This window comes from Carassius carassius, chromosome 17, assembly GCF_963082965.1.
Source record: "Carassius carassius chromosome 17, fCarCar2.1, whole genome shotgun sequence".
Classification (NCBI taxonomy): Eukaryota; Metazoa; Chordata; class Actinopteri; order Cypriniformes; family Cyprinidae; genus Carassius; species Carassius carassius.
The window spans coordinates 32,688,695-32,714,888 of record NC_081771.1 but is presented as its reverse complement, the minus strand read 5'-3'; the positions used below and the strand labels follow the sequence as shown (position 1 = coordinate 32,714,888).

At 38.6% G+C, this 26,194-nt stretch overlaps 1 protein-coding gene across 3 annotated transcripts in view; it reads left to right on the top strand.

The window, feature by feature from the left end:
• LOC132090970 (E3 ubiquitin-protein ligase TRIM39-like) overlaps positions 1–26,194 on the top strand; it is a 147,204-nt gene that overhangs the window by 74,184 nt on the left and 46,826 nt on the right. The gene's annotated exons all lie outside the window — the stretch shown is intronic.

The following is a 26,194-nucleotide window of genomic DNA, read 5'->3' as shown; positions in this document are numbered from 1 at the left end:
CCATCATAATGATGCGGACGATTGGTTGATAAAGGCTGTAACGTTAGACTGGGTTTTATTATCAGCTCAACTCTGTCAGTTTTTATCTTTCATGCGGAGTAACGTTAACTGAGATAAAAAAGAGCGTTTCCTGTCGTTTCTGCAACAAAGCAGATTGCTGATTATCACGGGATCAGCCATTTTGACGAACTTCACAAGTCATTGTGGCGCCCGCCATTTCTGCCAGTGAGCTCAGCTAATGTTAACTGTTAGTGGATTTGTGCATGACACACAATTCCGATCTCTTGCACTGGTAAGTGAACAAATAGTTTGTTTCATTTAAAAAAACAGTAACTGTACAAGTGTATGTTTTGACTGAGGCTATTCCATCATAATGATGCAGACGAACTTTGGTTAATTAGGCTGTTAACGTTAAGCTGTGGGGTTTTTTCAACTTTTTTTCAAAACTTTTTCATTTTTTTTTTCTTTCATGCTGAGTAATGTTAACTAGTTTAAAAAAAGAGCGATTTTGTTAGTTTGCTTCAAGTCGACTAATGTTTACTGTCATTTCTGCAGCAAAGCAGATTTCTGATTATCACAGGATCAGCCATTTTGACGAACTTCATGAGTGGGAGTGCCCGCCAATTCTTCCAGTGAGCTAGTGGAGTTTACATGTAAAATTGCGATCTCTTGCACTGGTAAGTGAACAAACAGTTCGTTTTTTATATTAAAAAAAAACAGCAACTATACAAGTATATGTTTGTGACTGAGGTTATTTATTCAATGATGCTGATGATTTGGGGTTTAATCAGGGGTTTAGTTTCTTTCATGCTGAGTAAGTAACATTAGGATTAAAAATAACCATTTTTATTAGTTTGTTAAAAAAATGATTAACTGTCGTTATTGCAGCAAAACACTAGAGACATTGAGGGGTTATGTGCTGCATTGTACAGTTCATAAGAACGAGCCCCATTGTCTCTTCAAATGTGCTGACGCTGACTGCAAACGGACATTTTGTACTTATGCAGCTTTTAAAGCTCATTTTTATCGGGCTCACAATGAGTCTGAAACCTCTGTTACTGCTGGGGCATTTGTTGCAGATTTTAAGTGTGCCATTTCACTGTGTGATCAACAATTTCACACAGTTAAAGAACTTACGTGCCACTTAAAAGAGTATATAGTGGAGGGGCGACCTGTGGCATGTCCAGTAACAGGATGTAAAAATACATTCATTGTGAAATCATCATTTACTGCTCATATGTCCAGGAAGCATAGATCATGTTCTGTTGATAGCATAAGTGACATTTACAGGGAAACTATTTCTCAGTCATCTACTGCCATTGCATGTGAAGATGCTTCCCAGGTCTTTAATGATGAAACAGATGACAACATTGAATTGCCACAGAATTTTAGGGAGTCCTTTCTTAGGAATGTATGTTTACTGTACCTAAAATTGCAAGGGCAGCTCCTCCTTCCAGTTTCATCAATACAAACGATTGTTGAAGGGATGCAAAATGTACACGAGTTAGGAAGAGAATACACTTTAAGTAAACTGCAGTCACTTTTAAAAAATGACATGCGTCTTACAGATGATATTGTCAGTAAAGTCTGCGATTGTGTAAAGGATTCAGATAGTGTTTTTGCGCAGTACGTCTGTGTTACATATCACCAGGCGTGTTACACATGACCAGCGTCGGCCAATAGTGAGCCTACGTAGTGACGTGTAACACAGACGCGCTGCGCAAAAACACTACGTAAACTAAATCGAGGCCCAGAGAGAAGGAAATGAATAGTGGAATAAAGTCGTTATTTTTTTGTTTTTGCGCACAAAAAATATTCTCGTCACTTGATAAACTTAAGATTGAGCCACTGGAGTCACTTAGACTATATTAACGATGTCTTTACTAACTTTTCTGGGCCAGCACGTTATAATGTCTTAGAAGCCTATGGAGGAGTGAGACAGCTCTCAGATTTCATCAAAAATATCTTAATTTGTGTTCCGAAGATGAACGAAGGTCTTGCGCGGTTGGAACAACATGAGGGAGAATAATTACTGACAGAATTTTCATTTTTGGGTGAACTAACCCTTTAAACTGTTATTTGCTTAAGATGAGTTGATGCATGCCTCTCTCATCTCAGTGCGTGCACTCAATCGCTCTGGCGCGTGGTGACAATTTGATAGCACTTAGCTTAGCCCAGTTCATTCATTAGGGACCAAACAGATTAAGTTAGAACCGACAAAACACCTCCACGTTTTCCCTACACTGAAAAAAATGATTGCTGATTTTACTAAAAAAATTATCGTAAGCGGTTGCACTCAATTCATTTTATCTACATTTAAACAAATGCGTTAAGTTGAACTAGTTCAACCTAATGCATTTGTTTAAATGTACTAAAATCAATTGTGTGCAACCAATCACGATACATTTTTTTTTAGTAAATTCAATGAATAATTTTTTCCCGTGTATTTAAATACAGTTACACGAGTAGTTACACGACCAAGTATGGTGACAAAATAAAACGTGGCACTTTTCTTAGCGGGTAAAAAGGATAACTATAATGTATGGCGGAATAGCACTTGGGACTCGGGAGCACTTCGACTCGGCGCAGTAATATCGAAGTGCTCCCGAGTCCCAAGTGCTATTCCGCCATACATTATAGTTATCCTTTTTACCCGTCAAGTCAAGAAAAGCGCCACGTTTTATTTTGTTACCATACTTGGTCGTGTAACTACTAGTGTAACTGTAGTTAAATGGGGAAAACGTGGAGGTGTTTGGTCGCTTCTAACTTCATCTCTGTTTGGAACCTTATGAATGAACTGGGCTAAGCTAAGTGCTATCAAAGTGTCGCCGCGCACTAGAGCGATTGAGTGCACGCACTGAGACGAGGGAGGCATGTATCAACTCGTCTTAGTTGAGGGAATAACATAGTTTAATATGAAAAAACGGTGGAGTGTTCCTTTTAATGAAGTTTTTAGTTTTGTTACTGTAATGTTGTAGTATCTTTGAATATTTTTTTTTTCTTACTTTTAAGGTCGATCCTGTTTTTCAGCGAAACGGTTCATGCTGTGTGTGGATCAAAACATAATACTGGACAACATCTCCTCCTTCATTTCCGCCCTGTGCATGATGTTTGGGAGCTATTATATCTTCAACATCCATTACCCATCAGAGCTGGCATCAACCCTGGAGTTTCTGCAGAGGTATGTCTTCTTGAATAGGCTTTATGCAACAATTTCACTTTATTGAACTTAAAAACATTAAGGTACTCAGACTCTTACGCTGTTGACGTAACATAAACAGTGCAACGCTTCCAGAATGCCGACGCTATTCAGGTGAGCACCACGATGCATGCGTGCGATTCGTTCCTTATTGGAGGACTTGGAAGCGTTGCACTGTTTATGTTACGTCAACAGTGCAAGAGTCTGACACAGGCTAGAAAAAAATTTAATAAAATTGTTATTTTTGTTTGTTTGCCTACAAAAAGTATTCTCGTCGCTTCATAAAATTAAAGGACAACTCTGGCGCAAAATGAACCTAGGGTGTATTAAAGGAGAACTCCGGTCAATTTTAACATTAAGCTCATTTTTTTGTAAATTTAGAGTGCTGTCAGTACAGAGAACAACGACAAATCTGTGTTGGCTACACCATGTTATCCTCTTTTTACAATTTGCACCCGGTTGACTTCAATGGGGCAAGTTTTAAACCTGCTTTTAGCCTCTTAACATCCTTGATGTGTCATTACAAGTGTACCAGCCATGTGAGTGATTCCTTCAGAGTGAACACATTAATAAAAATGTTATTTCAGCCAGCGCACATACCTGTATTTACATCCTGTTTTCGGTCGAAGTCCATAGTAATCGATTGTCGAGTTCACGCGCATAGGTTTAGTTACCTATGATCACGCGCGTGAACTCGACAATCGATTACTGTTATACTTCGCGTCGTGACCGCATTACCACCTCGGGTGTGCATTATTTTTCTAATAATTCAACGGCCTGTCGTCAATTATTCCTTACATAACAGACCGCTGCGAAGTATAACAGACCGTTGCCATGAAAAACAGCGCGTTGCTATGGACTCGGAACGGACTATTTTCTTTGGCGAAAGCAATACAATCGTTTTTAAATCAATAAACTCCTTTTTAAATCAATAATTTGTGGCAAATTATTTATTTATTTTGTATAGCCATGTAATAAGCGGGATAATGTATAGAGAGGCGGTCGTTATAGCGAATAACAAGCCCTTCAGGCTGATTCAAGACCCCTCCGCTTCGGGGTTGTTATTTGCTATAACGACCGCCTCTCTATACATTGTCCCTTACATAAACATTGGTCAGCAAACACAAACAAACTCAACCAGGCCTGCTTGACGCACAGGAACAAACCTCATTGGTTCTTGAGAAAGCTCAAACAGGCTGTCTGGTTCTCACATGTCAAGTGAACATGCTTGAGCTTCTATTTACCACAACTGATGTGTAAGCTGATGAATGTTTATTTGTGAATAAGACTAAATTAACTTTGTTCATCATATAAACGATTGTGTCTGCAATTTTTTGGAATAAACCGTTCAATTCAGATTAGTTTTTCAATCTCTTTCAACTTTTTGAAGCAAAGTTTCAGTTGCGTAGCAGTCAATGTAGGGACAGATATCTCAGATTGCATTAAAAAAATCTTATTTTAAGATCTTAAGAAGACTTAAGAAAGAACTAAAGTCTTGCGGGTTTGGAACGACATGAAGGGCGAGTAATCAATGACAGCATTTTTGGATGAACTAACCCTTTAATACCTAAAATATCTTGAATAAAGAAATTTAAGTTATTTTTTTCTGTTAATAAAACTATTTTATAATTAATAAGTTGCCTGTTTTTCTTCTTTCTCAAGGTGTTTTTTCTCCATCAACCCAGAGAAGGGCACCAAAGTGGAGAAGACACAAACTTCACGCCTCAATGTGAACCCAAGAGTCCTTACTTTAATTCAGGAACTTTCAGATCATGAGTGGCGCGATGTCTGAAACTCTATGGACGTTTGTTTGGACTTTACCCTGAATTTTGTTTTAGCTTCTATGCTCAGTTCTTCAAGATCAACCCAGAGAAGGGCACCATTGTGGAGAAGACACAAACTTCACTCAATGTGAACCTTTCAGATCATGAGTGGTGCGATGTCTGAAACTATGGACATTTGTTTGGACATTACTCTGAATAAGGTTTGTTTCAGCTTCTATGCTCTGTTCTGAAGATAACTTTTTCATTTGAGTTTGTATGCAACTTAGTTTTATTGCTCTTATATTTTGTGATATTGTCCTGTACGTCAGTTCGCAGAGTGATATTGTCCTGCAAGTCAGTTCGCAGAGTGATATTGTCCTGCAAGTCAGTTCGCAGAGTGATATTGTCCTGCAAGTCTGTTCGCAGAGTGATATTGTCCTGCAAGTCAGTTCGCAGAGTGATATTGTCCTGCAAGTCAGTTCGCAGAGTGATATTGTCCTGCAAGTCAGTTCGCAGAGTGATATTGTCCTGCAAGTCAGTTCGCAGAGTGATATTGTCCTGCAAGTCAGTTCGCAGAGTGATATTGTCCTGCAAGTCAGTTCGCAGAGTGATATTGTCCTGCAAGTCTGTTCGCAGAGTGATATTGTCCTGCAAGTCAGTTCGCAGAGTGATATTGTCCTGCAAGTCAGTTCGCAGAGTGATATTGTCCTGCAAGTCTGTTCGCAGAGTGATATTGTCCTGCAAGTCAGTTCGCAGAGTGATATTGTCCTGCAAGTCAGTTCGCAGAGTGATATTGTCCTGCAAGTCTGTTCGCAGAGTGATATTGTCCTGCAAGTCAGTTCGCAGAGTGATATTGTCCTGCAAGTCAGTTCGCAGAGTGATATTGTCCTGCAAGTCAGTTCACAGAGTGATATTGTCCTGCAAGTCTGTTCGCAGAGTGATATTGTCCTGCAAGTCAGTTCGCAGAGTGATATTGTCCTGCAAGTCAGTTCGCAGAGTGATATTGTCCTGCAAGTCAGTTTGCAGAGTGATATTGTCCTGCAAGTCAGTTTGCAGAGTGATATTGTCCTGCAAGTCAGTTTGCAGAGTGTTATTGTCCTGCAAGTCAGTTTGCAGAGTGATATTGTCCTGCAAGTCAGTTTGCAGAGTGATATTGTCCTGCAAGTCAGTTTGCAGAGTGATATTGTCCTGCAAGTCAGTTTGCAGAGTGATTTTGTCCTGCAAGTCAGTTTGCAGAGTGATATTGTCCTGCAAGTCAGTTTGCAAAGTGATATTGTCCTGCAAGTCAGTTTGCAGAGTGTTATTGTCCTGCAAGTCAGTTTGCAGAGATTCATTGTTTAACAAATATTCTTTCTTGCGCTCTCCTTCTCTATTTTTCATTTGTACTCTTTTTCTCGTCTTTGTTTCCTTCCATCTCTTTACCTCCATCTTTCCTCTATCAGTTCCAATGAGATAATTAAGCTGTACATATTACAAATGTGTATGTTGTGCTGCTTTAATATTAATAAAGAAGACAAGACAATGCAGATGTTTTTATGCAGTTTTGTACTAAAATGCAGTTTAAAACAAAGTTGTTTACAATGACTGTCATTTTTACAAATTTATTCTGGCAACCACAGCTGCCAAATTATTTTTGTAAAAACAACAGGATTTTTTTGTATAAACAAACTTAAAGTCTGTATTTCTTACAGTAAATCCCTGTACATTTTACAGGATTTTTTTTACAGTGACCTGTAATTTTTACAAAATTATTCTGGCAACCCAGCTGCCAAATTTTTTTTTTAAAAACGACAGAATTTTTTTTACAGTGTGGTCACCGGGACATAAAAACTGCATGTATAGAAACAGCAGTAAAATATAATAAAAATCGCTGAAATTTTTTTATGATTTTGCCCCAAAATAAGGTTTAAAACGCCTTTTTCCCCACAGGTTATACTTTTACTACGGATGCCTAAAGGTTCACAACACCAACTTCATTTACATCTCTATCCAGAATACCGTTGTCTTTTACTTAGAATGTAAGGTAACATATTTGTGGTCGATATAAAATGCTTTAACTGGTAGTCCGGTGCCTTCGCGTTGTTATCACCCTCTTCTATGTGGATTCCATCTGATCTTGCACACACCACAACTCGCAGTCACCAAATCGTCTCCGCTGTCGCAAAACCTCAACTGTGCGCATGCGTCAGTGGAACCAGACGATAGGCTTAAATGTTTCCCGGCTTGACTGTTAAAAGCAGATGATTGCCTTTCCAGCGGGAGGGCTGGGAAATGTGCATACAACCGCCATCTTTGCCTACGGGTTTTCCTTATATAGTTGTATTGAGGAAGTGGCATGTCTCTTATAAATTGTCTCTGGTGTCGTACAACTCTGACTGAACAACGGACTGAACTTCAATGACGTCAAGGCTGTAATGTGATTGGTTACACATGATCCAAGTTGACCGTTGCACTTTCTCCAATAGCAAGTAATACAGACCCTCTCATCTCCTGATAGTAAAACCCCTTTCACACGGCGATTCTGGAAAATACACAGGTAATGTGTGCCGGCAATTGTTTCTTGGTCTCTAGATTTTTCCCCTTTCACACTGCCAGTGATTACCCGGAATATGTGCGTGCGTTCACACACAACCCGTAAGGGTCCCGTAATGACAGGTGACATCAGGATGTGACATGTAATGTACGAGTCGAAAATGCTAGGCATGTTAACTTTCACTGAAGCTGGTTGAACGATCTCAGCGTTAGGGCGGAAAGTGAGGAACTAACTGATCTCTGCTTCACTACAGTTTGCACATACTTTTTTCGTCGCAAACACTGATCTGCCTTCAAAACGCCTGGTAAAAATGTTGCACAATAAAGTGCATCATCACTACTACACACCCATTACAGCATTAGATATGGCTTTTGTTCACACAGAGCTTGTTCCAGGACTGAACCCGGCAATGTTACTAGGTCCCTCTACCCAGGATCAATCCCAGGATGTGTTTGCGTTCACACAGAAGGCCACCCCGCAATTTTCTGGGTCATACGTGGAGTGTGAAAGGGGCTTAAGACAATCTCTGTACCTGTCCAGGGTTTGTCCCCATCTTCAGGCCAAGACATGCTTGTAGGCTCAATTCAATTCAATTCAAGTTTATTTGTATAGTGCTTTTTATAAAACAAATCATTACAAAGCAACTTTACAGAAAATTACGTTTCTACAATATTTAGTAGTAGCTTATTAGTGGTGACTGTCAGTTTGTGCACGTTTGTGACAGGATTTTGCAGAAAAATTAATACAAGACGTAGTCAGCCAGACGATGAACATTATTAACAGCAATTATTATATGATGCAGTCACACTTGTAGCAATATTTGTTAGTTCTGTTGTTGATTCAGGGTTAGCATAATCTGAGGTCCTCTGAGGGGTCAGCATCATCTCTTCTCAGGTGTTCTGGATCCAGACTGGAGCGTGGCAAAACATAGAAAAAAATAGAGACATCATTAGTATAGCTACTGTTCCAAAAAAGTAAAATTAATTAGGTTTACCCAAGCTAAAGAATATGAATGCTCATTTGATCAGATGCAACTACACTCACAATTTAAGAGATACATTATTCGAATGCTTGGCGAAAGAGATGTGTTTTTAATCTAGATTTAAACAGAGAGTGTGTCTGAACCTCAAACATTATCAGGAAGGCTATTCCAGAGTTTGGGAGCCAAATGTGAAAAAGCTCTACCTCCTTTAGTGGACTTTGCTATCCTGCGTTTTGTGACCTCAGGGAGCATGATGGATTGTAACGTGGTAGAAGGCTAGTTAGGTACGCAGGAGCTAAACCATTTAGGGCCTTATAGGGAAGTAATGATAATTTGTAACTGATACAGAACTTAATAGGTAGCCAGTGCAGAGACTGTAAAATTGGGGTAATATGATCATATTTTCTTGACCTGGTAAGGACTCTAGCCGCTGGATTTTGGACTACCTGTAGCTTGTTTATTGACGAAGCAGGACAACCACCTAGAAGTGCCTTACAATAGTCCAGTCTAGAGGTCATGAATGCATGAACTCGAGCATCGGGTTAGCTCAGTCAGGCCACGTTAGTCACGCTTGCATCAGCTGACATTCAGCTGTTCCTGACGTGTACCAATCCAGTCTTGACACCTATCACCTGCGGTCTATTTAAATTCCCATTATTCAGTGTCTCTTCCATCGCATTGCTGCTTGCAATTAACTGATCACATCGCTGCTTGCAAATCAAACTGTTGCAGTTTGTTTCAGAACATCTGAAATCCGCATCTAAGATAAGTGAATGCTTTTTAATCCATATCGCTGTGTATGTTGCCTGGTGGTTAACATGGTTTTGCATCGGTTGCAGGAACGAATATTAAGCATATTTGCAGCAGCATTTATACATCTGTGTTCATACACCTGGAGCAATACGCAGCTAGAGCATGCAATCGCTCTAAGGACACGCAGATAAGGCCATGAAAACAGGGTTAAATGAGACCAGCATTCTCATGTAAGCGTTTCAACGAGGGTTCGCTGTATTTAACGGCGAAATATCAATGTCACTAATGTTTATTTCTAAGGATGATGTCACATTAGCTGTATGAGTGTTTTGATGCACGCAGCTTCAAAAGCAGGCATTTATCGCTCTATGGGTTCTATACATAGGCTTATAAGAACGTGACAAAAATAGCCACGTTTACATGTATTTTATTTCTTCATTCAGATTTAAAGATTCGGAGGACCACATGAGACGTTATCTAATCCGATGTGGTGTTTACATGTGCTCGTGCTTCGATTTTGGGACAAGTGGCTACGATGACATGCAAATTACCAGAAAAAAGGGGTTGCATTAATATATTAATAATATAACCTCTAGTGTTCATTCGTGTGATCCGTCATGTGGCCTGAACAGGATCAAATCCACACTAAGGCCGTCTTCTATCGTAACCACTGGTGTGGCCGGGGCCATTAAGTATACCCACTTGTTTTGTTGCTTCGCAAAATCTGTAATTTACTATCATGAATCATTTCCCTTTAATGGTGTACCATACAGTTGTGAAACTAGTGATTCTTTGTTGTAATTGGTGCATTATCAGTTCTGTCATCTCACATTTCCCCGCCCATCATCTACTGAGTACGCGTGTCCGCTGAAGCAAGAGAACTCCGCTCAAATGCCATCGGGAGCACCGGGACATTTCTGGTCCGGTTGAGTAAGAGCTGATCGCTGAAGCGAGGGAATTCTCCCCCACTCTAGGCACTGTTTCTAAATTACACCAAACTGCAAAAAAGTGTGAGGTGGCACTACACACTGCATCCGCCAGCTGCAAAGTGATAAACCGCTTCATCCATTCAGATGTTACACAGAATTATTGATACTGTCGTGTCATGTGACACATGAGAACATTAAAGGTTCTGTAATGTTGCTGGCTGAAAACATCCACAATATGTTAATCGCATGAAGAGGAAAACTGGAAACACCAAGGCATGTCAATTCAGCAAGGGGAAATAACTGTAGCCAAGACTTTCTTTAATGCAGCTCTGAAATAAATTGTATTATGATATAAAAAAAAGGTAAATGTTAAAATACATGATTTACATGTATTTGTAAATGTATGTATTTTACATGAGTATGTATGTATTTTACATGATTATGTATGTATGTATGTATTTTACATGATTACTCACCAAGTTTTGTTAAAACATGAATCACGAGGGGGCAGCTTATGAATGCAGATAGTGCTTGCAATGAGCTATCTTACAACATTTACAAATGGGTTTATGATTCTGTAATAATTCATACAATGACAGGCAAATTTTGGTCAAGTGTTTTTATTGAGCTATTCACTATCATAGGCAGCATCCGAAAACTGAAAAATGCTGCCTTCAGAGGTCGCATTCCAAGGTAGGAAGGCATCAAGGCACATCCGAAATCAATGTCAGCTTCATTTCCTGTCTCCTGAGATGACTCCATCTGGCCGGTTTTTGAAGGCAGCATAGATGTATCCATCGCTGCCTTTGATATCCCACAATCCCATGCGTTCCATTCTGTGACAATTAAGCCAAAAAATAAAGATGGCGTCTGAAAGTTGCGGTCGGTGGTCAGTTTGTGTGTAAATGTATGTTTCTGAACAATGTTTTCCACTTATGTAATTTCTAGCGAGAAATTAATATTGCAGTAATGAAATATCCACTTAGTTATAACCAAAGCTCTCTATATTTTGCTGTAGATCATTAAACCATTACTCCACCTCAGAAGCCTGTCCAAAATCCGTTTCATGAGGTGCCTTCAAAAAAAAAAAAAACAACCCCGCCTGCAAAGTCATTGACTGATTAGACAACAAGGCAGCAAGTCACCTGCCTAAGTTTTCAGATGCAGCCATAGTGTTGTTTCTAAGCTGAAAAGCAGGTAATTGTGATTCACTTATTACATCAGGTTTCTGCTCTGGTCATGAGATTCCAGATTCCATTCTAATGTGTGTTATTGTATAACTGGAATTGTATCACCTTTGTCCACTATTTCCCAGTCTCTACTGTAATGTCAGTGTCTACTAATCACTGAATGCACATCGACATCAGGTTCCCATTCTGATGACCGATTATTGATGTGATTACATGGATACAAGTAATCAGTTTAACATGTTTACATGGCTGGATTTTAATTTAGTTTGGTTATAGATGGTTATCCTACCTCTCAACAGATTAGCATTTCGGTTTAGGCATTTCTATTCTGACGGAGGTGTTTATATGGAGCATTTTCATTCATACTGGACGCCATTCTAAGTTTCCGAAGGGTGCATGCTTCCCCTGCTGGACTACCACCCTCCATTATGCAACCTACAGCATTAATGCATATTACATGTTCCTCATGCTGCAGCAAGGGGTCGTATGTATCACATGTTTGCTTAAAGGGGGGCTACAATGGTGTTTCATGGATTCAGAGTTGTTCTGTGTTGAAGAAACATAGCCAATTCGGATGAGTGGAGAAATCTTACTTCTGGGTGGTACAAGTTTCGGTAGTTTTTTTGATGATGGATCGAATGACGTAGACGATGGTGGAACTCCTTATGAGCATTTCTCTTGGAAAAAGCAAGCCCATGCACATGTCGACCAGAGGAGAGCGAGACCTCGCCCATAAACACGCTTCATCAGGAAATCGTTGGCAGCGCTGCATAGGATTTGTTTGAGAATGTCTCCAAATAAGTGTGTTTTGGATGTGAGGGGAAAGTTTTCCACGTTCAGCTTCTCAAAGAACCTAGCATTACATGGACCATGGATGCAGTTGCTTTTCTGGGGCAGCAGTGGAGTGTAGCAAGTGTTGTCCTCTTCATTTCAGTGATGAATGTTTTATAAACAAGACCAGGTTGACACTGGATTTGCACATCGTTTGCTATTAAAACATGGTAGAAGACCCCAGTCAGGTAAGTACAACTGCATCAGATTTCTGTCTTTTGTTGGAAATCAGCACATAAGTGAATATATGTTATGAAAACAACACAAACATCAGTATTATAGCTCCGCCCACAGCATGCCTCCAGGAGCAGAGAGAATCGGAAGCTGTATTTTTGTTTTGCAGATAAGACCAGGCTGGGGACTTTTGGAGATGGGGATTCGTACTGCTCTGTGGGTACTCGGGATTGGCAAGAGATTTAAGAATTTTAAGAAACATGCTTGTTGCACATCCTCAGTTGCTAAACTTTGGGTGACGCTCCCACCCCCCACCTTAATGTGATTTTTCAGCATGTTAGACTTAAATCGAATGATATACAAACTGCCATCATATTAAGCTGCTGCTGCTGTTAGGGGTGTATGCTTCCCCCATACAGTTCTCTCAAATATTTTGCATAGGCAACTAAAGCAACATGCTTGTTGTATGCGTCTCTCCGAGTTTGGGTGATGCTTCTCCCATAAATATAATATCAAGCAACATTTCTCATTGCTGGCCATTCAAATTGCATCAGTTGTGTTGGGGAGTTTTGGCATATGGTTGTTTTGGGGGTTTGTCTTGCTGCTCTCCCTGCTCTGTCCAAGCATGGCTGCATGGACAGGCGTGTGGAGTGTTGCCCAGAACATAACCATACCGCCAACACTAACTGTAGGCAATTATAATTGTCATAAATATACCTGATGGAAGTGGTCCTGATTGAAATCGAGCATCGCGTTAGTTCAGTCAGGCCACGTAAGTCACGCTTGCATCAGCTGACAGTCAGCTGTTCCTGACGTGTACCAATCCAGTCTTGACACCTATCACCTGCGGTCTATTTAAATTCCCATTATTCAGTGTCTCTTCCATCGCATTGCTGCTTGCAATTAACTCCCTCCTCCAACCCCAACTCCACCAACTGAACCTGTAATCCGATCTAACTTTTTCGTTCTTAACAGTGTCTCTAGGAAGCAGTCTCTATCACATTTTGTTAACATTGAATGATTCGTTCGCGAACCGGATATCACTAAGAGCTTTGTTTTGAACTCTCTCTCATAACAGACACGGAAGAGAAGACAATGCTGAATAAAGTCATAGTTTTTGCTATTTTTGGACTAAAATGTATTTTCGATGCTTCAAAATATTCTAACTGACCCTCTGATGTCACATGGACTACTTTGATGATGTTTTTCTTAGCTTTCTGGACATGGACAGTATACTGTTCACACAGCTTCAATGGAGGGACTGAGAGCTCTCAAACTAAATCTAAAATATCTTAAACTGTGTTCTAAAGATAAACGGAGGTCTCACGGGTTTGGTACGACATGAAGGTGAATTATTAATGACATAATTTTGCTATTTGGGTGAACTAACCCTTTAAGTCCGGTTTAAAAATCACCAGTCGTGGTTTTTGGGGTTATTTAAAATGTGTCATGTTGCTCTCTCTGTGTCCACTGGGGATCAGTACACACCAGTTTCATTTCTCTGTTCATCTGTCACTTTGTTCAAATCTATTGTTGCATTAATATGTCTCTGCACATGTGCTGTGAATTTTTTTTTTTAATTCAACATGCCATGGCAAATCAATCCAACTTAACATTTTCTTTTATTTTAATTTTTTTTTTTATTAATCATTATAAATTTATGCATTTTTATGCATTTAGCAGATGCTTTTATCCAAAGCAACTTACAGTGGATTCAGGCTATTAATTTTTACATAGCATGTCTTCCCGGGGAATCGAACCCCCATCCTTGCGCTTGATAGCGCAGTGCTCTACCAATTGAGCTACAGGAACACTATAAAATATAAAATCATTATAGCATTTGTTATGAAGTAACAACTGCCTGCACATTTAGAACCAATAGCTCCAACATGACACATGTAAATCTATAATAGGAACAATTATACTCCATTAACAGATTATTTAATATAAAGTCTACAACAAGTTAGACTAAATTTCACACAATAAATAAGCCTACAATAAAGTGTGATAAATTCATGAGTAGTTTAAAAAGATGTTAATATATGTGGTTCAAGACAGTTTTCTCCTCTTTACATCAGTTTATTTTTCTTTTTTAGATACTGTTTAACTTTATCCATAACATTTTAAAGTGTCTGTTTCTCTAAATAATTTAAGTAGATCACATATTTGAACATCAGCTTCAACTTCAACTTTATTTATTTATAAAGGACTTTTAAGACCACTGTGTGGAAACCAAAGTGCTGTACAAGAAGACAATTTTTTTTTTTAATATAAGAATAAAATCAAGCATAAAACATTATAAACATACCCCAACAACAACAAAGAACAAATTACAAAACATAATAAAATGCTAATGAAAACAAATTAGTTTTAAGAGCACTCTGAAACACAGGAAGTGTAGGAGAAGATTTTATAGACAGAGGAAAGTCTTTCCAAAGCCTTGGAGCAGCAAAAGAAAAGGTCCGATCACCTATGCATTTTAAACGAGATCGAGGGACCATCAGATGTAATTGATCATTTGAACGCAGAGACCTATTAGATTGATGCAAACTGATTAAATCTGAAATATACTCTGGTGCTAAACCATGCAAAGCTTTAAAAACATACAGGTGCTGGTCATATAATTAGAATATCATAAAAAAGTTGATTTATTTAACTAATTCCATTAGTGACCTAATAAACTCTTTTGAAGTCAAGCAAAATGTCACGAGCCCACTCATCGTTTTAATCATACACTAGATCTAGTTATATCGCATGGAATTGATCTTACTGATATAGGTATCGTGCCTCAAAGTGATGATGTTACCGACCATTTCCTTGTATCGTGCATGCTGCGTATCACTGATATTAACTATATGTCTCAGAGTTAATCTCTTCAAATAGATGCATGATGTTAAGAAAGACATTGTGACTCTTAAGGAAGTAAACAAAGAATATCAGAAGAGAATTTCACAGTTGGAAGAAAGAGTGAATGAAGCTGAAAGATGGAATCTAATGCATTAAGGTCAAGTAGAGCAAGAACGAGAGAATGTCAAACAATGAGTGATTGACAAAGACACGCGTAACAGACTGGCCTCAAATTGAAGCTGCGCACAAACAAGGGAAAAAGGCATTTTTTGTCAGTGCCAAATCTATAAATGACGGAAAAGAAATCCGTGGATAAAGTATGACTGATGTTGAAGCAGATGTTTCAGCTTTTTGAGGTAAAGGGTAAAGGTTATCCTTTCTAATAACTTAAAAGTAAAATGTAACATTACACGTTTGTCTTTTACAATGGTTAAAATATAAATTTAGACATTGCTTTGAGTATATGCTGGATAGTATATTTGTTTTATTTTACTTCCAGTTAAAAATGTTGTATAGGCTTTTTGGCTATTTGGTGTTTTTGTGACACTCAATCAGGTTATTTATGTGAATATTGTTCTTGGGTGAATGGTAAATATTCTTTATGTTTATATATCAGCTTCCGGTTTGAGCGAATGCGGGCGTGTTTGGCTGCCGCTGCTCTCCAGTTTTAATGTTTTATTATTTTATTATTTTAAACTTTATCCTAATTTTGAGGATATTTTATGCCCTTTGATTGAGGAGATCTCACCTGATTATTGTTGGGTACTTTCATTGCGTGCTATGGTTGAATGAGTTGGAGGATCTGAATGTGTGGATCTATTGAGACTCGTTTTGTGAACTTAAATGTGGATGAGTGAATTTAGATTGAAATGTGGTGTTATATCATTTGCACACTGGTGTGCTGGAGTTCTACTGTTTGTTTCTTCAAAGTGGGGTCTGTTTTTCGTTCCCCGTGTGGATAATTCTCCAAATATGGTGCTTAAATACTCTTTGGCGGATATACAGAGACTAAATTCGTTCTGTCATCTCTCCGGTGGAACTTACAACCGCTGCGCCACATCTGGAATTACACGCCGCCACAGGTACATCCTTCGACTTCGACCGTCTCTCAGGATAATTATCCCATCCTGGTCATCTGGTCGCCACATCGCCGCTCTTCCATCAGATCAAATGGTAAGAGTTAAAGTGTCAATCTTAAAAACATTACTTTGCTCAAACATGTGCCTCTCAGCTCTCGGCAGTCTGTTTGCCCTGCTTCTGTAAAGATGGCCTTAGTTAATGCAAGGTCAAAATCGAACAAATCTTTTATTTTAAATGACTTGTTTACATCTCACTTCTTAGACTTTTCATTTGTGACTGAGACCTGGTTAAAACAGGGTGACTTGATGCCTCTTGCCGAGATTGCTCCTCCTGACTGTGCTTTTTTCAGTTCTCCACGGGCCTCTGGACATGGTGGTGGAGTTGCAACATTTTTTTTAAAAATTGCCTACGGACACCTTTTCCAGTTTTGAAGCCCAGTTACTGAAGGTTGATTTAAATGGTCCTATGCTATGTGCTCTGATTTACAGACCCCCTGAGTGTAATAAGGATTTTATTCAACAATTTTCTGATTTTCTCTCTGATCCGGTGACTTGGGCTGATATACTATTGATTCTTGGGGATTTTAACATTCATCTCTGCTGCCCTTCTAAAACGTCGGTCAAAGAATTTGTAACTATTTTAGAGTCTTTGAACTTTGTACAAACTGTTTGTGGTCCAACTCATAATCTTGGTCACACACTAGATTTGATACTATCTCGTGGTTTTTTGATTTCAAATCTGGAGGTCATTGATGCATGTGTGTCTGACCATTATCCTATTATGTTTAAATCCGAGTGCTTTCTCCCGTCTTCTATTTATCCTAAACCTTCATGTCTCTCTCGAGCTATTCACTCAAATACTGCAAATTAGATTTCTGCACATTTTTCTGCACATTTTAATAATAATTTTATGAACAAAACAGATACTGAATGCTTGACTGAGATATTTTATAAAGCATCTTCTATATCTCTGGACGCTGTTGCTCCGCTTAAGCATAAAAAGATGAAGGTTGCTGGCCAGCCGTGGTTAAATGATGTCACCCGCCAGGGGCGTCACTAGGCCCTTTTTAGGGGAGCTTCAGCCCAAACTTCTGCCCAGCCCCCCTAAAAAATATTTGATTAATACATTTTTTATCGCTTCAGTCCCCTTTAAAAAAAACTCATTTGAAACGGCAGCAAGCTGCGTCAAGTTTTGGCTCCTCCCCTTATCTGAGTCTGCTTGGAGTTAGCCAACGTGATCTCATGAGAATACGTGTGTATTTTTACGTTAAATGTGGTTCTACCACACGTACATTTACTTACGTTTTCATGCACATAAAAACGTACAACTTAGACGTATTTATAGCAGTAAAACGTACAAATACTTACGTGTTAGCAGCTAAAAAAAACGTAAATAATCTAACGTAAAGTGTGAATTTATATGAATTCCCATGTATTAATATTAAAATCGTGGCTTTAATGATTTAAATCTGTTGTATTTAATTGTCATATCAATAAATGTTTTTATTGAATTTATTGAAAGCAGTTTACTTATCTACTTAATAGGAAATAACATTTCTGTGCATGCTGCAACACATAGATACACAAAAGCACAGCATAAAATTACAAATCACATCCATTTTATTTGTTTGCTATACTCCATATCTTTAGAATCCAGATGTTTGCAAGGAACATATCCATATCAATCGATCTTCATCTTCATTCTCAGCAACAGCGTCCGTCACAGTCAAAGCCCGCGCTCGTTATGGGCCCTGTCCCAAATCGCGCACTTCATGTGGACTTTCGGTCTCGTGGACTTGAAATGCGCGTGCTCGCCGAGTCTACGAGTCCGTAGGCCGTCCCATTCAGCATTTTAACGCTCCGAAGTGTGCTCAGCAGCGCCCCCTTTGTACCCTTGAAGTGGTCTTCCGCGAAGCCCGCATAGAAGCAGGCTCCACGCACTTCAACTACCCAGGAATCCTTGCGAAAGACCAATCAGACAACAGATGGGAGGATATTTCGCTCACGGACTGTAAACATGGCTGAGAAGAGAATATTTAAGTGTAAAGGTATCAATGTTTTTTATGACATAGGCGTACATTTTACCAGTTGTTACTTACAGTTATACAAACATTATCGACCAGTTGATATCTCAAACATAATAATAGCGCAATAAATAATATGATCGCATTATGATTCATTACATAAATAGAACCGAATGGCATGGCTTTATGAGTCATATAAACGTAGTATGAATATTGAAACCTATACATTTTTCTTAAACTCATTTTAATTTTGTGTTAAAATTTAACATTATGTATTATTATGTACAAATGTATTTATCATTTAAATAACCATGACATCTATTCTAATGCCCAGGTGGCATTTACAATTATAGAACTGTAAAAGCAGGCTGTGTATTTCACATGGACATATTATTTGGGAAATTAAAATTAATCCTGTTCTCTATGCTAAAGACTGTAATTTGTTTAATGATATTTGTGATATTTTTCTAATAAAGGGACTGATGAGATGACCTTTAAGTTTATTCAGCTCCGTATGGAGAGGGATAAGTCAACCAGACCTTCTTCCTGTTTCCGGCATGACGATCGAGTCTGTCCCAAAATACCTCTCAATGCACCCTCGCGGACTCGTGCTAAGGGCCCTATAGGTCTGCACTACATGACGTCACCGAAGTGTGGACTCTGAGGAAGTCCACAAGTCCGGAGTGTGCCATTTGGGACAGGGCCCATTTGAATTTGAAAATAGCGCCAGTGCGCCACAGGAACGTTACGACATGGTTTACGGCACTAATATCGAACTCTCATTGGTTCTCACATATTTCGTCACAGATTGCGACATGTCGTGTTTCAGTTGATAGACATTTGAAATCAGTACTGCTACTGCGCCAGTGCGCCTTCACGGAGAGAAGACAGATTCATAATTTCACGGATTAATAAATTAAATTCTGCTCTGTACCCTATAAAAACTATTACCTCCAGAGAGGACTGCGACTGGAACTCATTATCATTTGAACTACTTTTGGTACCACTTTTGATATTTTTTCGCAAAAAATAAATGATTAACATTATATTTGTTTGTCTGTTATTTGTTTATTTATAACAGTAACGTCATGTAGTTTTAAGAAATGGTTATGGGTAGGTTTAGGGGTAGGTGTAAGATTAACGTTAGTGGCACAAAATAACGTTTTAATGTTATATTTTTACAACAAATTGTGTTTTATCATAATTTATTCTTTTAACATTCTGTATAAAATGGGTAGGTTTAGGTTCGGGTGAGGTATAGGGATCTTACATTTATCAAAAAAAATTATAAATAAAAAAAATTAAAATAAAAATTAAAAATAAAAAGGGAAAATATACATAAATATTTAAAAAATTAATCCGATATGCATTGAAAAGCAGCTTCATGAGCAAATTTCTATGGATAACTGACTGGTCAGAGAACACGTTCTATCTGTACGTATTTGAGGTTGTTTTTACGTAAATTTCGATACGTATCGAACCTGTAATTACGTCCAGATAATACGTAAATGACACTGTAAATACGTAAAGGCACATACGTATTGGACAGTTTTAATTTACGTCTAAATATGTACGTTTTGATTGTGAGATCAGGCTGAGTTAGCGCATTTTTCAATCTTCAGTGGCGCCTACCAGAGCGAACATCATAGAGCACAAGGTGTGTCGTGAGTTCATTTATTGATAGATTGCTATGATATTACATCTGCATCGGTGCAGTTCTTTGTCATAAATGCATTGCAGTTTACATAATGTAATGTTACTGGAGCATTGGGAGCAACAAGGGACGGTTCGGTTTCTCATCCAATACCAATACGTTTCGCTGCGTTCACCTTCAGCCCTATCACACAGTGTGATAGTTGTTTTTTATTCCTACAAAAATGAAGCGATTAACACCCAACGATCATGATTTATTTTATTTATTTACTTTTTAAACTTTAAAACATATTATTTTGTATTTTGGCATTACATTATGCTGCCATGCACAGAAATGATTAAAGACACACATCATTATCTGAAAGCACTAGATGGCCCAGAGAGAGAACATCATTATTATTTTGGAGTTTTTTTGTTTTGTATTAATAAATATAGTTTTGTATTAAGTAATAATGAATCAGGAGGAGTGTACATACATATATTAGAGTAAGAGTAAAAGGGATTTGTGATTTTCTTTTAAGTACTTGATTTATAGAAGTGGCAAATTGATAATTCATGTTGTTATTTTTAATAAATAGAAATAAATATAGAACAGATTAATCATATTGCCAATAGACAGTTACATTAATACACGTTTAGCTGGTTAGTTAAATGATTTGAAATTAAATAGATTTTCACGGGGTGACTTGGTGAATAACCAACCAAGGCTAAAGAGCTTAAAAAATAAAATAATTTATATTTCATTGTTGATGGACTTAGTTACCTAGTTTTCCTGGTAGCTTTGTCTGAGAAAATGATTCATAAATCATAAATCAGTTGACCCTATGTTTACTTTCTTCACTGACAGACAAAAATAAAAAGCCTATATCAGTCAAAGCTCAGCTTTATGAGGGAAAAGACAGAGCAAGAGAAAAAGAGTGTGATGCTGATGAGGTGAGAAAAAAAACAGCTGCCCGCACATGGTTTTAAAGCTATTGTCATCCAATTTTTTGGCCTTCAAAACATCTTAAAATGCACATATGTAGATCAGAGAAATCAAAATTTTCTCGGGGGAGCATGCCCCCGAACCCCCCTAAATACCTCACATTCGGTACCTCAGTGATTATAAAACTGTGCCATATGCATGTTACTGGATGAATGATTTAAACTAGTTAATAATGAGCATTAGAGCATAAACTACTTTTTTTATTTTTTTTTTACATCATTTTTTTTTACATCATACCCTCACCCTCATTTTACCCCCGTAAAATGTAAATCCTAGAATCGCCCCTGACACCTGCGCTTTCAGGACACTTTCAGTAAATTCTGATTTTGTTTTTGTAAAAATATATGGAATAGTGATATCTGGTTGGCATACAGGAGTAAAAAATCAGCAGGGGTCGGTAATTATAGGTAATTATAGGTCATTATAAAGGGAAAATTTTAAAATGAAAAGCTCACTCTTGTGGGAGATGGTGGATTTTAGTTGTAGAAGATTATTAATTATTTTTATTGTTATTTTGGGGAACATCTATGGTGACAACTATACTCTACTGTAGGTTATTACAAAATTTTAGAAAATAATTCCTGGATTTATTTAAAAAATATACCCAAGTGCCCAGTTGATTTTAGGTGGTAATTGGAACACTATAAATTAAGCTTTTCTTGGATAGTTTTCCTCCCCGTATCTTAGACAGTCCGTGCTGATATTGAGAGTGTGGAGTCACGTGACGATTTGGGTTGATTTGGGCGGGATCTGAGCCAGTCGGCCATGACAGTAGGAGACGCTATCGGTTGCCAGGGGCAACGCCTTCAGAACTTCACAGAGGTGCGACTAAACATTCCAGAGCTCTTTAATTTTTGTGCATTTATTTTTTCGGCAGGACAGAGATGGATCTACGAATAAGAGAAAAAAAAGGAATAAAGTAAAGCAGTGAAAAAAGATAAGGTGAAAGAAAATGGACCATACAGGAACAAACACACACCAAGCGCAAAACAGCGGTTTTGGAGAAGCTCTCTGCAGCGGAATGGCACAGAGACCTGAACCACTTACGTCCATGCACATATGTATATATGGACATTGTGAAGTATCTTGTTTTTGTTGTAAGTTACTACACAATGCAGGAGTTTAAAAGCCACAAGTCAATAGAAAGTTACAAGGCTTTCTGCTGTGGCTGGGTGCAGGACTTTGCCATCTACAGGCCTCCAGGTGGTGAAAACAGCGTTGCACTGGCCAAGGTAAGTTTCTTCACGCGTTTTAGTGTGTTGTAATTACATTGCATTTAGCAGACACTTCTTGACTAAAATGACAAAGTAATTAACTGCGACGGTTTCGTAAATCTTAGATTGTAAAGAGATGTTCAATGTACACAAACATTTCCAGCATGTTTTGATCTAAGCTAAAGCTGTGTATGTTTAGGTATTTAGTTGTAATTTGATTTTAGCCCAATGACACATACTGTACCAGTTTTTAATGCAGCAGTGACTTCCAGGCATGGTAAAACAGTGCGGAATTGCAAGAACCTTCTCTACTACCGAGTTAGAAACACACGTAAACAATCATGTTTTGCCAACAGCATCCTGCCAACATGGCGGAGAGGGTGAGATATCGTGGGGAGGGGCTCTGTGCCATGACGACAACTCCCCACTCTCAATATTTAATTTATGTTACATTTAAATTGGAATGAATGGAGATGAATGGAGGCACAGAAATCTTGATAAGACAGACTTTACTTGGAGTAATAGGGATAGATCTATACAATCTAAATTTTACAGGGCAAACTAGACATGACACAGTTAATCGTCATGATTTGACTCATGAAGATCAGCCGTGACTTGACTTGACTCATGAAGATCAGCTGTGACTTGACTTAATTCGTGAATATCATCCGTGACTTGACTTGACTCGTGAAGATCAACTGTGACTTGACTCGTGAAGATGAGCCGTGACTTGGCATGACTCATGAAGATCAGCTGTGACTTGACTTGACTCGACTCAAATATCAACTGTGACTTGACTTCTCTAATGAATATCAGCCATGACTTGACTCGTGACGATCAACCGTGGCTTGACTTGACTCAAAGATCAACTGTGACTTGACTTGTGAAGATCAACCATGACTTTACTTGACTCGTGAAGATCAGCTGTGACTTGACATGACTCATGAAGATCAGCTGTGACTTGACATGACTCATGAAGATCAGCTGTGACTTGACTCGTGAAGATCAGCTGTGACTTGACATGACTCATGAAGATCAGCTGTGACTTGACATGACTCATGAAGATCAGCTGTGACATGACTCATGAAGATCAGCTGTGACTTGACATGACTCATGAAGATCAGCTGTGACTTGACTCGTGAAGATCAGCTGTGACTTGACTTGACTCGACTCAAAGATCAACTGTGACTTGACTTCTCTAATGAATATCAGCTGTGACTTGACTTGTGATGATTGTGACGAGTCCCTCGTTACTTCCACTAAGACCGGTCAGTGGGTGTGGTTGGAAGGCTCGTCAACGGAATTCTGTACACCTGTTCCTTCCCTATAAAGTTTCAGCTCTGTTTGGTGTGTGTGGGTGAACTCCCGGTTGTTTGGTTTTGCTTTGTCTATTTTGAGGTTATGATTAGTTTAACTCGGTTCTGTTGAACGCTTGGACCATTTGTTTGTTTGACGGAATCGTGTTTTGGTTTGTTGATTTCTTATTTTATGTTATTTATTTATATTAATAAATATCTATGTTGCAACTTACCAACCTCACTATGTCCTCCTTCCCATTTGTCACGGCTTTGAGCCGGTCGTGACATGATCAACCGTGGCTTGACTTGACTCAAAGATCAACTGTGACTTGACTTGACTTGTGAAGATCAACCATTACTTTACTTGACTTGTGAAGATCAGCTGTGACTTGACTCGTGAAGATCAACTGTGACTTTACTTGACTCTTGAAGATCAGCTGTGACTTGACTCGTGAAGATCAACTGTGACTTTACTTGACTCTTGAAGATCAGCTGTGACTTGACTCGTGAAGATCAACCGTGACTTGACTCGTAAAGATCAGCTGTGACTTGACTCGTGAAGATCAACTGTGACTTTACTTGACTTGTGAAGATCAGCTGTGACTTGACTCGTGAAGATCAACCGTGACTTGACTCGTAAAGATCAACCGTGACTTGACTCGTAAAGATCAGCTGTGACTTGACTCGTGAAAATCAACTGTGACTTGACTCGTGAAGATCAGCTGTGACTTGACTCGTAAAGATCAGCTGTGACTTGACTCGTGAAGATCAGCTGTGACTTGACTCGTGAAGATCAACTGTGACTTTACTTGACTTGTGAAGATCAGCTGTGACTTGACTCATGAAGATCAACTGTGACTTTACTTGACTTGTGAAGATCAGCTGTGACTTGACTCGTAAAGATCAGCTGTGACTTGACTCGTGAAAATCAACTGTGACTTGACTCGTGAAGATCAGCCGTGACTTGACTTGAGGTAAATCGTGGCGTGATTTGGTTAATGCCCTCACAAAAAAAGTCTATGAGCACACAGTCTGGCAGATCAGAAAAACATGTGAGATCTAAATACTCTTGAATATAACTCTCAAGTGATCTGGTGCCCAGCTCGAGAGCTAATAACTGTCTTACAGTGTCCATACATTTCGAATGTCGTTCAAGAAAGCCGCTGGATACTTGAGTGGGCAAATATTCTTATCCGGGGCAAACAAGACGTGAGACATGCGGATCCATGTGCAAAGCTTTGATTAATGACGTGGTCATAAACAGGCATAGATCAGGCTATAGCAAACTGGCATGTAGAAGGCAACGCAAGAGCAGTCTGTTAAACAAGCGAGGGTCAGGTGACAACAAACATAATCCAACAGAGCGAGACTAGAGAGATAATCCAGTAGAGATGGGTATATCGACACACGTTTCGAGTTTTTGACAAACTAGTGTTTCTAAACGGTGTTCCAGAGCATTGCTTGAAATGAGGCTGTCATGTGACCTGTGATAACAAAGCTTTGTTACCTCACTGACACGTCACGCTAGACTCAAATACAAAGCGCGTCGATTGCGCTGTCCTATCCCCGCGATCCATTTAGTGCAATGTTGTAGTTATCTGTCGCCATATATGTATGTAGTGTTTTACGTGGTTTATCATTGTTAATTATAGTACTACAATTAAAAACAATGACAAGTGAATGTCTGTTGACTGAATGAAAATTAAAACACCTTGGGGGCTCAACCACTGTTGCCAAAAAGGATAAAAGTCAATCCTTAACCACAAACATTTTTGCTGCTTGTAAACACCGTCCTCTGTTATCAACAGCTCACTTTGGCGAGAAAAATATTATTGCAAAATATAGTACATGCAATAACGGAATTTGTGTTTTTTAACAATGTGCATGTTTGTGTTCTTTTGTAAGGATTATACAAAGGAAAATGCAATGAAAAATGACTTAGGTCTAATTCATGGGCGTATTAACATTATATTTTTGTGAAAAGACAAGATGCAAGTAAAAATGAAGAAAATAAAGTATTTGTCATTTTATTGTGCAAAATACAATTTTGGGAATCTCTATCGCTGCCTTGCTATTACACATATGCTTATTAAATAGACAATAAAACCTTAAAATGACATCCCAATGAACAAAACATCTAAATGATACAAGTTGGTGTAAGAATTTTAATTGACCATCAGATGGCGGGCTAGAGCACTGTGTCAAAAGTTTTGAAGCATCAACACAATTTGTTGTAAAAGCCTCACTGCTTCAAAAGCCTCGTTCGGCACATCCAGGTACAAAGCAAAAGGTCCAGGCAGGGGCAAAATTTATCCGAACAGAGCAAGATGAGAGAGGTAATCCAAAGTAGACAGGGGATCTGAGTGAGTGTTATATACTGAATGTGTGATTGGTTACAGCTGTGTGCAATCAGTGCTGTGTGTAATCAGTGCAATGAATGATGGGATATGTAGTGTGGGATTACATGCAACAGTTTGTGTAGTGCAAGAGTCAATGTAATGGAACTCTGGTGGTGATCGAACGGAAGTCCATGGACAGGATTCATGAAACTAGAATTTACTTTTGGTTAACATCTGAGGAACTTGGGAATCAAATTCAGGTGACTGACATAGTGCATATTTTTGTAATCAATTTTGGTAATTCAAGAGCTCAAGGATCTAATTTAAATCACTGGAAATTTAATAATTCACTTTTTAAAGATGTTAAGTTTAAGGTTAATGTTAAAAGTGTGATAAAGAGA